General features: G+C 43.7%; 1 pseudogene; it reads right to left on the reverse strand.

Annotated features, from left to right (window-relative positions):
• Positions 1–7,933: 7,933 nt before the first annotated feature.
• LOC139279767 (U2 spliceosomal RNA) lies at positions 7,934–8,172 on the reverse strand (annotated as a pseudogene).
• Positions 8,173–16,730: the final 8,558 nt, after the last annotated feature.

Consider the following 16,730-nt stretch of genomic DNA (forward strand, 5'->3'; position numbering starts at 1 on the left):
CCACTGAAAGTTCATACCTATTACTGAAGACAGCTTCATTGAATTAAGAAACTGTAATATATTTATGCTTGGGGTCACCTGACACCAGAGGGCGCCACTGTCGGATGTCATGCAGGCAGTACAGGAAGTTAACTCTTGTACTTATCCGAAGTGGAAATAAAAGAGATCGGGTACACACCCGAAGCAGTTTATAATAACAGGACTCTTGTGTTATTACATTGTCGACGAGGTAAACTAAGAACTTTCCTATTTACAATGGGCACTATTGGAATTCTGCACGAATTCGTGGATGGCGAGTATTGGACGGATTTTGTCAACCGCCTGGATTAATATTTTGTTGCCAACCAAATGGAGGGGGAGGCTGATGCAGTCCGTCTCAGGGCAGTTCTCCTCACCGTCTGTGGTCAGAAGGATTACGTCATCATGAAGAACCTTCTCTCGTCTTTACGCCCAACTGCCAAGTCTTACGAGGAATTGTGTGATTTGGTGCGTGACCATCTAAAGCCAAAGGAAGGGATCATGATCTCACGCTATCGCTTTTACACGCATGTCCGTGCTGAAGGCCAGGATGCGTCGGGATTCGTCGCCGACCTACGACATCCTGCTGAGCCGTGTAAGTTCGGGAACATGTTGGAAGACATGTTGCGAGATTTCTTCGTGATAGGCATCAACCATGATGTGATTCTCCGGAAGTTATTGACCGAAGAGAAACTGGACTTAAAAAAGGCCATCACGATTGCACAGGCATGCATGACAACTGATGAGAACTTGAGGCAGATATCATCCAAAGGTCGGAGCTCCTCGGCAGACTTGTCAGGTACTGTAAACAAGATTGTGTCGTCTTCTGGCAAAGCTGCTCATGGCAGGGCTAAGTCAACTGTTTACATGAAACTTGTAGCTGCTCAAAGCCCGACAACTGGTACGAAGCTGAGTTCACCCTGTTGGCATTGTGGGGGCAATCATCTGCCTCATCAGCGTCAGTTTAAACAATATTCTTGGAATGGCTATTCGAAAGTGCGCCCACAACTGAGCAAGCGTGCTGCTGCTGCTCGTCATATTGTTGATGATGACCAGTCCAGTGCTGACTTTGATACACAACCTGAGGACGAAGTGTATAGTTTGTATTCGTTCTCATCAAAGAGCCAGCCGACAACTGTTAAAGTGAAGCTGAGTCCAGTCAAGGCCAAGTTGTGCTCAAGTGTTGAAAAAGTTTTCAAAGGGGAAAAACAGCTACTCGTGTCATATCTCCTTGTCTCTTACTCTGAAAGCTTTTTTACAAATAATTTGTCTCCTTTCACCAGAATGTCACTCTGAAGGAAAAATATTTCAAGAGCCATATATATGACAGTAAATTAGAAAAGTGAAAGGATAGAAAATGTCATAGCTAACCCTTACAGAAAGGTAACATGAACCACTTACAGCTGGCTTTAGAAACCCAAACTGGATAACAGACAATATTCACAAGGTCAAAAAACAAACAAGAAAACCAGAAAGAACACCCATGCTCAAACAGTGCCACCTTGCCTATTCTATATGTTACACCATGGAGAATATGTTAAGGTGCCAACAGTGCCACTCCATCTCTTTGTATTAAGTGTCTGAGACTAAGGTGAATGGGGTTTATGATGACTCCCCAGAGTAGCCACATTGACCTCAGATGACTGTTGTTCCTCCTTTGTATCGTTACTGTTGCAATTGCTCGCAGATAAATAATTCTCACGGATGGTTGCCATGTTAGGCACAACATAATATACAGCAAAAAACCTGACACACTTTCTATCGCTTTCCTATAAAGTCTCCCCATAGTGAAGTCTAAACAACAAATACATTTTTAGATACATCAAAGTCTGCTCAATTTTTAATTATATGGCTTTGGGGGTTTGATTGCATGTTCTTGGTGACCATTTGACTTTGCAGTCATAAGGCTTTGGAATCAAACTTTTATCACTCTTTGAAAATAGTGACTGAAACCAAGCACTTTTAAAGAAAAGCTGAACACAAGTGTGCTACGGTTCAGTTCTACTCAATAGGGATGGATACAGGAGGAAAAGAGAGAGACCTGGGTGGTCCCTGACCCCTCATAGTGACCACCTGCACGCAGCATTGCGAGCAGCCTGAGAAAACTCTAAGGGTCCACCATTTCGGATGTGCAAATATCATACCAGGTGGACAAAGAAGAAGGGGATAAAATTAATTTGTTTGGGAATCTTACCCAAAACTGTTCCATAAAACTTTATTGGGAAAAATAACAGAAATAGACGTGAAATCCATGATACTTCTCGAACACACACTCACCACACACACCAGACAAAACTCCACTTTCAAATATGTGGATGAGATTGATCAGGGGTATACATTTTATTTTGTTATAAAGGATATATAACAGGAATTAGAGAAATCAACAAACTAATTTTGAATGACATTAGAACATCACATACCCACTGAAAATTCATACCTATTACTGAAGACAGCTTCATTGAATTAAGAAACTGTAATATATTTATGCTTGGGGTCACCTGACACCAGAGGGCGCCACTGTCGGATGTCATGCAGGCAGTACAGGAAGTTAACTCTTGTACTTATCCGAAGTGGAAATAAAAGAGATCGGGTACACACCCGAAGCAGTTTATAATAACAGGACTCTTGTGTTATTACATTGTCGACGAGGTAAACTAAGAACTTTCCTATTTACAATGGGCACTATTGGAATTCTGCACGAATTCGTGGACGGCGAGGATTGGACGGATTTTGACGACCGCCTGAATTAATATTTTGTTGCCAACCAAATGGAGGGGGAGGCTGATGCAGTCCGTCTCAGGGCGGTTCTCCTTACCGTCTGTGGTCAGAAGGATTACGTCATCATGAAGAACCTTCTCTCGCCTTTACGCCCAACTGCCAAGTCTTACGAGGAATTGTGTGATTTGGTGCGTGACCATCTAAAGCCAAAGGAAGGGATCATGATCTCACGCTATCGCTTTTACACGCATGTCCGTGCTGAAGGCCAGGATGCGTCGGGATTCATCGCCAACCTACGACGTCCTGCTGAGCCGTGTAAGTTCGGGAACATGTTGGAAGACATGCTGCGAGATTTCTTCGTGATAGGCATCAACCATGATGTGATTCTCCGGAAGTTATTGACCGAAGAGAAACTGGACTTAAAAAAGGCCATCACGATTGCCCAGGCATGCATGACAACTGATGAGAACTTGAGGCAGATATCATCCAAAGGTCGGAGCTCCACGGCAGACTTGTCAGGTACTGTAAACAAGATTGTGTCGTCTTCTGGCAAAGCTGCTCATGGCAGGGCCAAGTCAACTGTTTACATGAAACTTGTAGCTGCTCAAAGCCCGACAACTGGTACGAAGCTGAGTTCACCCTGTTGGCATTGTGGGGGCAATCATCTGCCTCATCAGTGTCAGTTTAAACAATATTCTTGGAATGGCTATTTGAAAGTGCACCCACAACTGAGCAAGCGTGCTGCTGCTGCTCGTCATATTGTTGATGATGACCAGTCCAGTGCTGACTTTGATACACAACCTGAGGAGGAAATGTATAGTTTGTATTCGTTCTCATCAAAGAGCCAGCCGATAACTGTTAAAGTGAAGCTGAGTCAAGTCAAGGCCAAGTTGCGCTCAAGTGTTGAAAAAAGTTTCCTCCTTTGTTTGAGCCTGGCATTGGTAATTTTACTGGAGCCTAGGTGCAGATTCACCTGGATTCTGATGCAAGGCCTGTCTATCACAAAGCTCGGTCTGTCCCTTTATATGATAGAAACATAGAAAATAGGTGCAGGAGTAGGCCATTCGGCCCTTTGATGAGATGGAGAAGATTGAGATTGAGCTTGACAGACTCACGTGAAGGGGTCATATCACTTTTCGAGTTCAATGAGTGGGCCAGCCCTATTGTTCCTGTGTTGAAGAGTGATGGCACTGTCAGGATTTGCGGAGACTACAAAGTTACGATTAACCGATCCTCGAAACAGGTTCAGTACCCGTTACCGAAGGCTGATGACCTATTCACCTTGCTAGCTGGTGGAAAGTCATTTACTAAGCTAGATCTGACGTCGCCCTACTTGACACAGGAGCTCGTTGATAATTCGAAGAAACTGACCTGCATCAACACCCATACAACAGGTGTCCTTTTGGAATTCGTTCGGCTGCAGCCATAGGAATAAGGAGAGTCCACTGAAGTCTGTTCCTAGAACTGTCATGATCCAAGATGACATTCTGGTCACAGGTCGCGATACTGCTGAACATCTACACAGTCTTGAGGAAGTTCTAAATTGTCTGGACAAAGTGGGACTCAGGCTGAAACGTTCGAAGTATGCCTTCATGGCACCTGAAGTTGAATTCCTTGGTAGGAAGATTTCTGCTGATGGAATCAGGCCTACTGATTCAAAAACTAAGGCCATCAAAAATGCACCCAGGCCTCAGAATGTGACAGAGCTGCGTTCGTTCCTTGGGCTACTCAACTACTTTGGTCATTTCTTATGAAGATTGAGCACTTTATTAGAGCCACTGCATTTACAACTCAGAAAAGGTAACGATTGGGTCTGGGGTATGTCTCAAGATGGAGCCTTTGAGAAAGCTAAGAGTCTGCTCTGTTCAAACAAGTTGCTTGTTCATTATGATCTGTGTAAGCATATTGTATTAGCCTGTGATGCTTCATCATATGGTGTTGGCTGTATACTCCAACAAGCCAATGAGTCGAGTAAGCTACAACCTGTTGCGTGTGCTTCGAGAATTTTATCAAAAGCAGAAAGAGCTTGCAGCATGGTAGACAAAGAAGCTTTGGCCTGTGTGTATGGTGTAACAAAGATGCATCAGCACCTGTTTGGTCTCCGTTTTGAACTCGAAACGGATCACAAACCACTCATATCATTGTTTTCTGAAAACAAAGGTATTAATAGCAATGCATCGGCCCGTATTCAGAGGTGGGCGTTGACATTGTCCGGCTATAATTATATTATTTGTCATAGACCAGTACTGAGAATTGTGCCGATGCAATGAGTTGTTTGCCTTTGCCTACATCTGATGTGAAAACGCCTCAACCCGCAGATCTAATGTTGGTAATGGATGCTTTTGAGAGTGATGAAACTCCTGTCACTGCTCAACAAGTTAGGATCTGGACCAGCCATGACCCTATTTTGTCAGTTGTGAAACGTTGTGTCCTCAGTGGTGATTGGTCTGAAATACCTACGGAGATGTGTGAAGAGACCAAACCTTACACCAGTCGCAAAGATGAGCTGTCCATTCAGTCAAATTGTTTACTGTGAGGTAATCATGTCATCATGCCTAAAAAAGGGAGAGAAAGATTTGTACATGAGCTACATAGCACTCATCCCGGTATTGTTATGATGAAAGCCATTGCTAGGTCTCATAAGAACATAAGAAATAGGAACAGGAGTAGGCCATACGGCGCCGCGAGCTTGCTCCGACATTCAATAAGATCATGGCTGATCTGATCGTGGACTCAGCTCCACTTCCCCGCCTGCTCCCCATAACCCCTTACCCCCTTATCGCTCAAGAAACTGTCTATTTCTGTCTTAAATTTATTCAATGTCCCAGCTTTCACAGCTCTCCGAGGCAGCAATTCCACAGATTTAAAACCCTCAGCTCTGTTTTAAATGGGCGGCCCCTCATTCTAAGATCATGCCCTCTAGTTCTAGTCTCCCCCATCAGTGGAACCATCCTCTCTGCATCCACCTTGTCAAGCACCCTCATAATCTTATAGGTTTCGATAAGATCACCTCTCATTCTTCTGAATTCCAATGAGTAGAGGCCCAACCTACTCAACCTTTACTCATAAGTCAACCCCCTCATCCCCGGAATCAACCTAGTGAACTTTCTCTGAACTGCCTCCAAAGCAAGTATATCCTTTCGTAAATATGGAAACCAAAACTGCACGCAGTATTCCAGGTGTGGTCTCACCAATACCTTGTATAGCTGTAGCAAGACTTCCCTGCTTTTATACTCCATCCTCTTTGCAATAAAGGCCAAGATTCCATTGGCCTTCCTGATCACTTGCTGTACCTACATACTATCCTTTTGTGTTTCATGCACAAGTACCCCCAGGCCCTGCTGTACTGCAGCACTTTGCAATCTTTCTCCATTTAAATAATAACTTGCTCTTTGATTTTTTTTCTGCCAAAGTGTATGACCTCGCATTTTCCAACATTATACTCCATCTGCCAAATTTTTGCCCACTCACTTAGCCTGTCTATGTCCTTTAGCAGATTTTTTGTGTCCTGCTCAAACATTGCTTTTCCTCCCATCTTTGTATCGTCAGCAAACTTGGCTACGTTACACTCAGTCCCTTCTTCCAAGTCGTTAATATAGATTGTAAATAATTGGGGTCCCAGCAATGATCCCTGCGGCACCCCACTAGTTACTGATTGCCAACCTGAGAATGAAACATTTATCCCGACTCTCTGTTTTCTGATAGTTAGCCAATCCTCTATCCATGCTAATATATTACCCCCAATCCCATGAATTTTTATCTTGTATAGTAACCTTTTATGTGGCACCTTGTCAAATGCCTTCTGGAAGTCCAAATACACCACATCCATTGGTTCTCCTTTATCCACCCTGTTCGTTACATCTTCAAAGAACTCCAGCAAATTTGTCAAACATGATTTCCCCTTCATAAATCCATGCTGCTCTGCCTGACCGAATTTTGCTTATTCAAATGTCCTGCTATTGCTTCTTTAATAATGGACTCCATCATTTTCCCAACCACAGATGTTCGGCTAACTGGTCTATAGTTTCCTGCTTTTTGTCTGCCTCCTTTTTTAAATACATTTGCAGTTTTCCAATCTGCTAGGACCTCCCTAGAATCCATGGAATTGTGGTAAATGACAACCAATTACAACTTCTCTTAAGACCCTAGGATGCAAGCCATCATATACGGTGGCCTGGAATTGCATCTGATCTGGAATCATGTGTGCATCAGTGTAATACTTGCATGCAGCTAAGTAAAGTACCAGCGGAATCTCCTTTGGTCGTTTGGTCGTGGCCATCTAAACCATGGTCGAGAATCCATATCGATTTTGCGGGTCCATTCCTTGGAAAGATGGTTTTTGTTGTAGTGGATGCATATTCAAAGTGGATAGAGTGTATTTTATGTCATCCAGTACATCTACAGCCACTATTGAGAGCCTACGTGTCATGTTTGCTACTCATGGTTTACCTGAAATTGTTGTGAGCGACAACGGATTTTGTTTCACAAGTCTTGAATTTCAAGAGTTCATGAAACTCAATGGTATTAGACATGTGAGGTCAGCTCCATTCAAACCTGCTTCTAATGGTCAAGCAGTGCGTGCTGTTCAAACTATCAAACAAAGTATGAAACGTATAAGTCAGGGTTCACTTCAAACTCATTTGTTGTATATATTGCTCAGTTACAGGACCTCATACTGTTACTGGGGGGGTGTTTCCCCTGCTGAACTACTGATGAAGAGAAATCTCATGACCAAGCTTTCACTTGTTCATCCTGATTTGAATGATCGCGTTGAAAACTGACGTCAAAGTCAGCAATTGTATCATGATCGTGTTGCTGTGTCACAAGATATATCTCTGTCAATGATCCAGTGTTTGTACTGAACTATGGTCGAGGTCCAAAATGGTACTGCTGGTACTGTTACATCTAAGGAGGGTAACAGAGTGTTCATTGTCGTGCTCAAGAATGGCCAAACATGCAGAAAACATGTTAACCAGGTAAAATTGCGGCACGCAGATGAACTGGAACCGTTTGAGGAAGATCCAATCAGTGACCCACCAACTATCGTTCATTCACCAGAGGCCTCTGTTTGTTTGTTTTTTTGTTTTTTTTTAAATTCGTAGCCAATCGTTACAATTCTTTGTCAAATCACAAACGCCAGAGGTCACCTTCACGCCAAGGATCACTCTGCGCCAATGCTCTTAGCCAAAAGGCCTAGAGCCACTGCACCGTTCCTGGAAGTACTGCAATACCAGGTTCATGCCATGGAGGTGGATGGGTCAGGTCCCCCACACACCTCCGTGGAGGTGGATGGGTCAAGCCACCCCACCCACCTCCTGTTTCCAAAAACGCAAGCATATACCTTCCTGATCCAGGGAGAACCACCCGGAGGTCATGGTGGCTACTCCCCTGTCAGGTCAGTTACGCATGATCTTAGCCAAAAGGCCGAGAAGCGCCCTCCAGAGTGCCACTCCAACCTGTGAAGCCTCCTTAAACACCTGTGTTCCCAAGGGATTATGGGATCCCTTGGGACTCCAGGGGATGAGCACTCTGCTGGCTGTACAGAGTAAATACAAGTATACATATATAACAACCTCCAAGTTACACACCATCCTGACTTGGAAATATATCACCGTTCCTTCATTGTCGTTGGGTCAAAATCCTGGAATTCCCTCTCTAACAGCACTGTGGGAGTACCTTCATCACAGACTGCAGCAGTTCAAGAAGGCAGCTCACCACCACCTTCTCAAGGGCAATTAGGGATGGGCAATAAATGCTGGCCTTGCCAGTGATGCCCACATCCCGGAACGAATAATTTAAAAAGTTATGTGAAGAGACTGGAGAAGCTGGGATTGTTTTCCTTTTGAGCAGGGAAGATTAAGAGGAGATTTGATAGAGGTGTTCAAAGTCATGAATGGTTTTGATAGAGTAAATAAGGAGAAACTCTTTCCAGTGACAGAAAGGTCGGTTACCAGATGATATAGACTTAAAGTGTTAGGCAAAAGAACCAGAGGCAAAAAGAGATTTTTTTTTTTCTTTGCACAGCGAGTTGTTGTGGTCTGGAATGGACTGTCTGAAAGGGTGGAGGAAATAGATTCAACAGCAACTTTCAAAAGCGAATTGGATAAGTACTTGAAGGGAAAAAAATGACAGCAGCATGGGGATAAACCATGCGATTCCAACTAATTGCATAGCTCTTTCAAACAGCCGGCACAGACACGATTGGCCGAATAACCTCCTTCTTTGCTGTATTATTCTATAATTCTCTGATATCGGTACTTTTGCAAAGAAAGGGAGTACTGCAGTCAGTCTTCCTGGCAGCAAAAAGGTAAAATTCCTGGTGGGAATGGGCTGACATTCCAAACCTACCTCTAACTCCTTGCAAAGATCATACAAATGTAAAAAAACAAAGTCTAAATAATGCCACAGGCAATTGCTGCCATTGCCTGATTACTGATTCAGTGTGTTGCTCTCTCATTACATAGAATTATAGAGAATGTACAGCACAGAAACAGGCATTTCAGCCCAACTGCTCTATGCCAGTGTGTATGCTCCACACAAGCCTCCTCCCAACCCTCTTCATCTAACCCCCAGTATAACCTTCTATTCCTTCCTCCATCATGTGTTTATCTAGCAACCCCTTAAATTCACCTCAACTACTTCTTGTGATACGAGTTCCACTTTCTCACCACTTTCTGGGTAAAGAAGTTGCTCCTGAATTCCCTATTGGATTTATTAGTCACTATCTTATATTTACATAAGAACATAAGAAATAGGAACAGGAGTAGGTCATACTGCCCCTCGAGCCTGCTCCGCCATTAAATAAGATCATGGCTGAGCTGATCATGGACTCGGCTCCACTTCCCCGCCGCTCCCCATAGCCCCTTATCCCCTTATCGTTTAAGAAACTGTCTATTTCTGTCTTAAATTTATTCAATGTCCCAGCTTCCACAGCTCTCTGAGGCAACGAATTCCACAGATTTACAACCCTCTGAGAAAAGAAATTCCTCCTCATCGCTGTTTTAAATGGGCGGCTCCTTATTCCAAGATCATGCCCTCTAGTTCTAGTCTCCCCCATCAGTGGAAACATCCTCTATCCATCGAAGCCCCCTCATAATCTATACGTTTCGATAAGATCACCTCTCATTCTTCTGAATTCCAATGAGTAAAGACCCAACCTACTCAACCTTTTACTCATAAGTCAACCCCCTCATCCCTGGAATCAACCTAGTGAACTTTCTTTGAACTGCCTCCAAAGCAAGTATATCCTTTCATAAATATGGAAACCAAAACTGCACGCAATATTCCAGGTGTGGCCTCACCAATACCTTGTATAGCTGTAGCAAGACTTCCCTGCTTTTATACTCCATCCTCTTTGCAATAAAGGCCAAGGTACCATTGGCCTTCCTGATCACTTGCTGTACCTGCATACTATCCTTTTGTGTTTCATGCACAAGTACCCCCAGGCCCTGCTGTACTGCAGCACTTTGCAATCTTTCTCCATTTAAATAATAACTTGCTCTTTGATTTTTTTTTCTGCCAAAGTGCATGACCTCACACTTTCCAACATCATACTCCATCTGCCAAATTTTTGCCCACTCACTTAGCCTGTCTATATCCTTTTGCAGATTTTTTGTGACCTCCTCACACATTGCTTTTCCTCCCATCTTTGTATCGTCAGCAAACTTGGCTACGTTACACTCAGTCCCTTCTTCCAAGTCGTTAATATAGATTATAAATAGTTGAGGTCCCAGCGGCACCCCACTAGTTACTGACTGCCAACCAGAGAATGAACCATTTATCCCGACTCTCTGTTTTCTGTTAATTAGCCAATCCCCTATCCATGCTAATATATTACCCACAACCCCGTGAACTTTTATCTTGTGCAGTAACCTTTTATGTGGCACCTTGTCAAATGCCTTCTGGAATTCAAAATACACCACATCCATTGGTTCCCCTTCATCCACCCTGTTTATGGCCCCAGGTTTTCATCTTCTGCACAAGTGGAATATGAGTGCACATCTCTGTCTTGATGTTCTCAACTATCAATAGTACAAACTGTAAAATATTGTTCAACATGAATAATGGCTCAAAATAAATAGTGGCAACACACAACATGAATTGGGCATAGCAACAATGCAGAGAAATATATCTAATTAGATCCAGTGGAACCACTAACTCGTAAAGTGGAGTCATGTAGTAGTGCCAAAGTGACATCTCATGTATTTCATTTTATGTAAAGTAAATTAAGTGGCTTTAATCCTTCATGAACTGTTGGCCTTTTAGAAATAAGGCTTAGGTTTCTAGCACAAGGCTAGGGGATCAGTCTGTTACATAGAAACATAGAAACATAGAAAATAGGTGCAGGAGTAGGCCATTCGGCCCTTCTAGCCTGCACCGCCATTCAATGAGTTCATGGCTGAAAATGCAACATCAGTACCCCATTCCTGCTTTCTCACCATACCCCTTGATTCCCCTAGTAGTAAGGACTTCATCTAACTCCTTTTTGAATATATTTAGTGAATTGGCCTCAACAACTTTCTGTGGTAGAGAATTCCACAGGTTCACCACTCTCTGGGTGAAGAAATTCCTCCTCATCTTGGTCCTAAATGGCTTCCCCCTTATCCTTAGACTGTGTCCCCTGGTTCTGGACTTCCCCAACATTGGGAACATTCTTCCTGCATCTAACCTGTCTAATCCCATCAGAATTTTAAACGTTTCTATGAGGTCCCCTCTCATTCTTCTGAACTCCAGTGAATACAAGCCCAGTTGATCCAGTCTTTCTTGATAGGTCAGTCCCGCCATCCCGGGAATCAGTCTGGTGAACCTTCGCTGCACTCCCTCAATAGCAAGAATGTCCTTCCTCAGGTTAGGAGACCAAAACTGTACACAATACTCCAGGTGTGGCTTCACCAAGACCCTGTACAATTGTTGAATTGATTGCTATGGAATAGCATGTAATACAGGTGATATTCTTCCGATAAAGTTTCTTGAGAGATGCTCTATTGTGTATTAATTGAAAAGGACACAATAATATAATAAGTCATGCAATTTTATTATTAAATCATTAGTAATATCTCATTTTGCAAAATCAGTAATTTAACTATTTATACAAAAATGATTCTTAAATATTAGTAAATATCAAAAAGCCTATTGAAAAGAACGTTCCTAGGGCACATATATAATTTTTATAGTAATGCAATATTAATGTGCTCTGTGGTGAATTTGGGATAGAAATAGGTATGCATGGCACCTGTTTTTTGGGCATAAAATGGGTGAAAAGCATACAAATTTAGCAGTGAAACGATGTGCATCCCATTGGCAAAGTCATGAAGCCTATTTTTTAGGTGTACCAGACGGACATCTAAAACAGGCATTGGAGCATTTGAAAATATAAATTAGGGGCCTATAGCCTGTTAAAGAACCCTTTTGACAAATGAGTTACCTCATGAGCAGACCAGACATCGGGCTTGCCCCGCATATGATTCTTCAGCTGACATTTTTTGTTTACAAAACCACCGCCCTATGGAACCAGGAGGAGCAGCAATACTCCACTCACCCCGCCACCTCCCCGCTTATAGTCCACTCCAACCTATTTCCTGGGACTTGCCTGATGGCCACTGCTGGCAAGGCAGGCGGCCCAAAATTGCCATCTCCCATTGGGTGAGCTACCTGGGAAGTGCAACCAGCACCAGAAGATCACCCAAATTATTCAGATGAGGCCCAAGGACCAAATTCTACGGATTTTAAGGCCTCTTGCTTTAGGTGCACACTGCCTCTGCAGCACCAAGTCAAAACGGGCCCAGAATCATTTCTGCCCCTATTGCTACTGCTCATGGCTTTCTGGAACTGAGTACTAATAGGATAGCTCTTTAAAGTTTAAAAAATACAGACTTTTTTTGACCTTTTCTCTCTCTTTTTTACATTTGCTTTTCTGTCGCCTATTATCTCTTGGACTCTACTGAATAATGTATTTCCATTTTAAATCGTTGCAATCTCCTCCCAGTCTCCTGCTATTTTTAAAAGTTCATTATCATTCTCGTAAGACAATTTATCAGGTAAAAAGAAGAGAGCACAATGATGCGCTCAATGAGATCATCACATCGCTGATTGAATCTGCTCCAAAAAGTGAAATTAATAAATAACAATAATAGAAATAGCCTGGAAACTAGATGTTAGACTTCATGCTGTGGTGCATTTACTTTTTTTTAGGCAGCTGTATCTTTCATTGAAGATAGGTGATCCCGATTTTTGACTGGGATGAACGTGGGCAGGAAGTCTGTGAAAGCAATGAAGCCTCTTTAACATTCTTCAACCTCAAACATGAGAGATGGGTCAGTAAAAGAGTGAAAGAAAGAGTTTGAAGTCTGGAATTAGCATTATTCATCAAAGTCACCCAAGAGACAGCAGGTCACAGAATACAGATGAGAAGAGAGTATGTGCCAGAACTGGGCTCAAATGGAAAACACAGAGTGTAACAAAGTTGATGGAAGAACAGGTGGAGCCAGGGGAGCAGATTGGAGCTGGAATAAGAATTTGTAAAGAATGGTAGAGCTAGATAAGTTTAGAAGAGATGTAATTTAGGGAGAATTGAGAAAGATATCAACAGAACCAAACTAGAATTGAAAGAGAAAACCATGGACCTGGACAGAACTGGGAGCAGGGAAATGAAACAAGGAGGGTATAATTTGTACATACACAATAATGTCCCGAAATTCTGTGCATTCTCCTGATAATACATCATTCACTTTGACAACTATTATAAAACCAATCATAATCTAAACTTTATATTAAGAACAACTCCTTACATTGAAAGAGCACTTTCATGTGATAAACATCCCATGGAATTCCATTGATGAAAATAGACATGAAAACAAGCCATGGGAGAGATTAGGAGGCGTGACTTAAAGGCTAGACTTTCCATTGATATCTATATCGCCCCAAAATGAGCAATATTTCTGGCGTTAGTGGAATTATTATTTTTCGGGATCGCCACAATATCGCCCATTTTAAAAACACTAGTTTTGCATTTTTTATTTGGGCATTACCCATAGCGATGTGAAATGGGCGATAGTGATTTATTTGTCTTGCAAGGCCGGCATCCACAGCAACGGCCGTTCTGCGCATGCGTGTTTTTTTTTAGGTGATTAACTTTTCCCGGGATTCGGGAGGTCAAGGGTCATCTGCACATGCGCAGAACAATTGAAAGAGAGAGAGAGAGAGTCGATTGAGGAAAGCTGGTGTGATTTTTGAGAGAATAATAATTTTTTTTAAAAAATAATGGAATTTGTCGAATCCGGGTTAAGTGATGTTGGAGAGTGGCGGAGGTGGGTGAAGGGAGTGATGTTGGTGAGGTGGCAGAGATGGGTGGCATAAGGCGTGCTAAGATATTTTCAGGTGAGGCAAATGTTGCCCTGGTCCACGAGGTGGAAACTCGTTGGGCCCATTTGATGCACGGTGGTCATGGGAAACCCCCACCATGAGTGTATCAGCGAATTTGGGCGGTGATCAACGAAGTTGTGTCATCGGCGGCACATGATGTTCGTGAGCCAAACCAGTGCCGCAAGCACTGGAATGACCTTGTTGGTTCGGGAAGAGTAAGTATTAACTTTATAATTATAATTGTAATGATGCTATCACTCATTAATTCAAATGTAGATCTGCTGGATTATAATTCAGCTGGTAATCTTGGTGTCATGCGTTAGTTCCTAACCACGATCTTATTAAATTTATTCTCAGACCGTAGATATAACCATGCATTCAATTGTATACAAAGCGTATTAGCATTTAACGTTAATGATGAATATCAAGGGTGATGACAAATTGTAGATTATCTATGTGTTCTGTTGTGTAATCGTAATGGTTGTGTATCTGTAAAGCATGCACTCCCATGTTCCGCCACCAGGGAGCGCATCCACTGAAGTCCCAAGGGATCCCAGCATCCCTTGGGAGCACTGTAAAAAGCCGGCTCCTGAGGCCTGTTACTCACTCTGGAGTATCTTAATAAAGACTGAGGTCACTGTTACTTTAACCTCCCTATGTGCAGTTTCAGCTGTGTTAGGAACACAATAACTGGCGACAAGTACACGAATCCAATGCAAAGATGCAGCAAACTGTGGGCATTCTGGAGAAGTTCTTGGAGGGTGAGGACTAGGAAGCCTATGTCGAACGGTTAGACCAGTATTTTGTAGCCAACGAGCTGGACGGAAAAGGAAGCGCTGCAAAAAGGAGAGCGGTCCTCCTTACAGTCTGCAGGGCACCGACCTACAGCCTCATGAAGAATCTTCTGGCTCTGGTGAAACCCACAGATAAGTCATATGAGGAGCTGTGTACACTGGTTCCCACTGGTTCGGGAGCATCTTAACCCGAGGGAGAGCGTGCTGATGACGAGGTATCAGTTCTACACGTGTCAGCGATCTGAAGGTCAGGAACTGGTGAGCTATGTCGCCGCGCTAAGGCGACTTGCAGGACAATGTGAGTTTGATGGCTACCTGGAGCAGATGCTCAGAGACCTTTTTGTTCTGGGTATTGGCCACGAGACCATCCTATGAAAACTTTTGACTGTAGAGACACCGACCCTCAAAGACTATTGCGATAGCACAGGCATTTATGTCCATCAGAAATAGCACCAAATAAATCTCTCAGCACACAAGTACTAGCAATGTTCATAAATTAACTGGAACTGTGTTTCTGAGCAGAAATGTACAGGGCAGAAACCACGAGTCAGCAACTGCCATCAGGCCTCAGGTGACCCAGATGACTGAGTCTGCAACAAAGGATGAATGCAAAGCATTCCATTCAGCCTATTCATGCCACTTCAAAGGGTATGTTTGCAAGAGCTGTGGAACAATGGGGCATCTCCAATGAGCTTGCAGCTCTTGCAGCTCTGCTAACCACCACGTGGAAGACGAAGATCGGTCCATGGTGGATCAAAGCAATTTCGAGCCTCAGAGAGAGGAGTCAGATGTTGAAGTTCATGGGGTGCACACATTTTCGATGAAATGTCCACCTATAATGCTAAACGTAAAATTGAATGGCTTACCCATAGCCATGGAACTGGACACTAGTGCTAGCCAATCCATCATGAGTAAAAAGGTGTTTGAAAGACTGTGGTGCAACAAGGCACTCAGACCAGCCCTGAGCCCCATCCACACGAAACTGAGAACGTACACCAAAGAGCTTATCACTGTCCTGGGCAGCACCATCGTCAAGGTCACCTATGAGGGCACAGTGCATGAACTGCCACTCTGGATTGTCCCGGGCAATGGCCCCACATTGCTTGGAAGGAGCTGGCTGGGCAAAATCCGTTAGCGCTTGGATGTCATCCCAGTTCTATCACATGTCGATGAAGCCTCATGTATCCAGGTTCTTAACAAATTTCCTTCCCTTTTTGAGCCAGGCATTGGAAACTTTACCGGGGCGAAGGTGCGGATTGACTTGGTCCCAGAGGCACGACCCATTCGCCACGAGGCGCGAGCGATACCTCATGATGAGGGAGAGAGTGGAAATCGAGCTGGACAGACTGCAACACGAGGGCATCATCTCCCCAGTGGAATTCAGCGAGTGGGCCAGCCCGATTGTTCCAGTGCTCAAAAGTGATGGCACGGTCAGGATTTGCGGCGATTATAAAATAACTATTAATCGTTTCTCGCTACAGAACCAATACCCGCTACCTAAGGCAGACGACCTATTTGCAAGGCTGGCAGGAGGCAAGACGTACACCAAGCTCGACCTGACTTCGGCCTACATGACGCAGGAGCTAGAGGAGTCTTTGAAGGGCCTCACCTGCATCAACACGCACAAGGGACCGTTCATCTACAACAGATGCCCGTTTGGAATTCGGTCGGCTGCAGCGATCTTCCAGAGAAACATGGCGAGCCTACTCAAGTCGGTACCATGCACGGTGGATTTTCAGGATGACATATTGGTCACGGGTCGGGACACCTACAAAACCTGGAGGAGGTCCTCCAGTGATTGGATCGCATAGGGCTGCGGCTGAAGAGGTCGAAATGCGT

Source organism: Pristiophorus japonicus, chromosome 1 (genome assembly GCF_044704955.1).
Source record: "Pristiophorus japonicus isolate sPriJap1 chromosome 1, sPriJap1.hap1, whole genome shotgun sequence".
Lineage (NCBI taxonomy): Eukaryota > Metazoa > Chordata > Chondrichthyes > Pristiophoridae > Pristiophorus > Pristiophorus japonicus.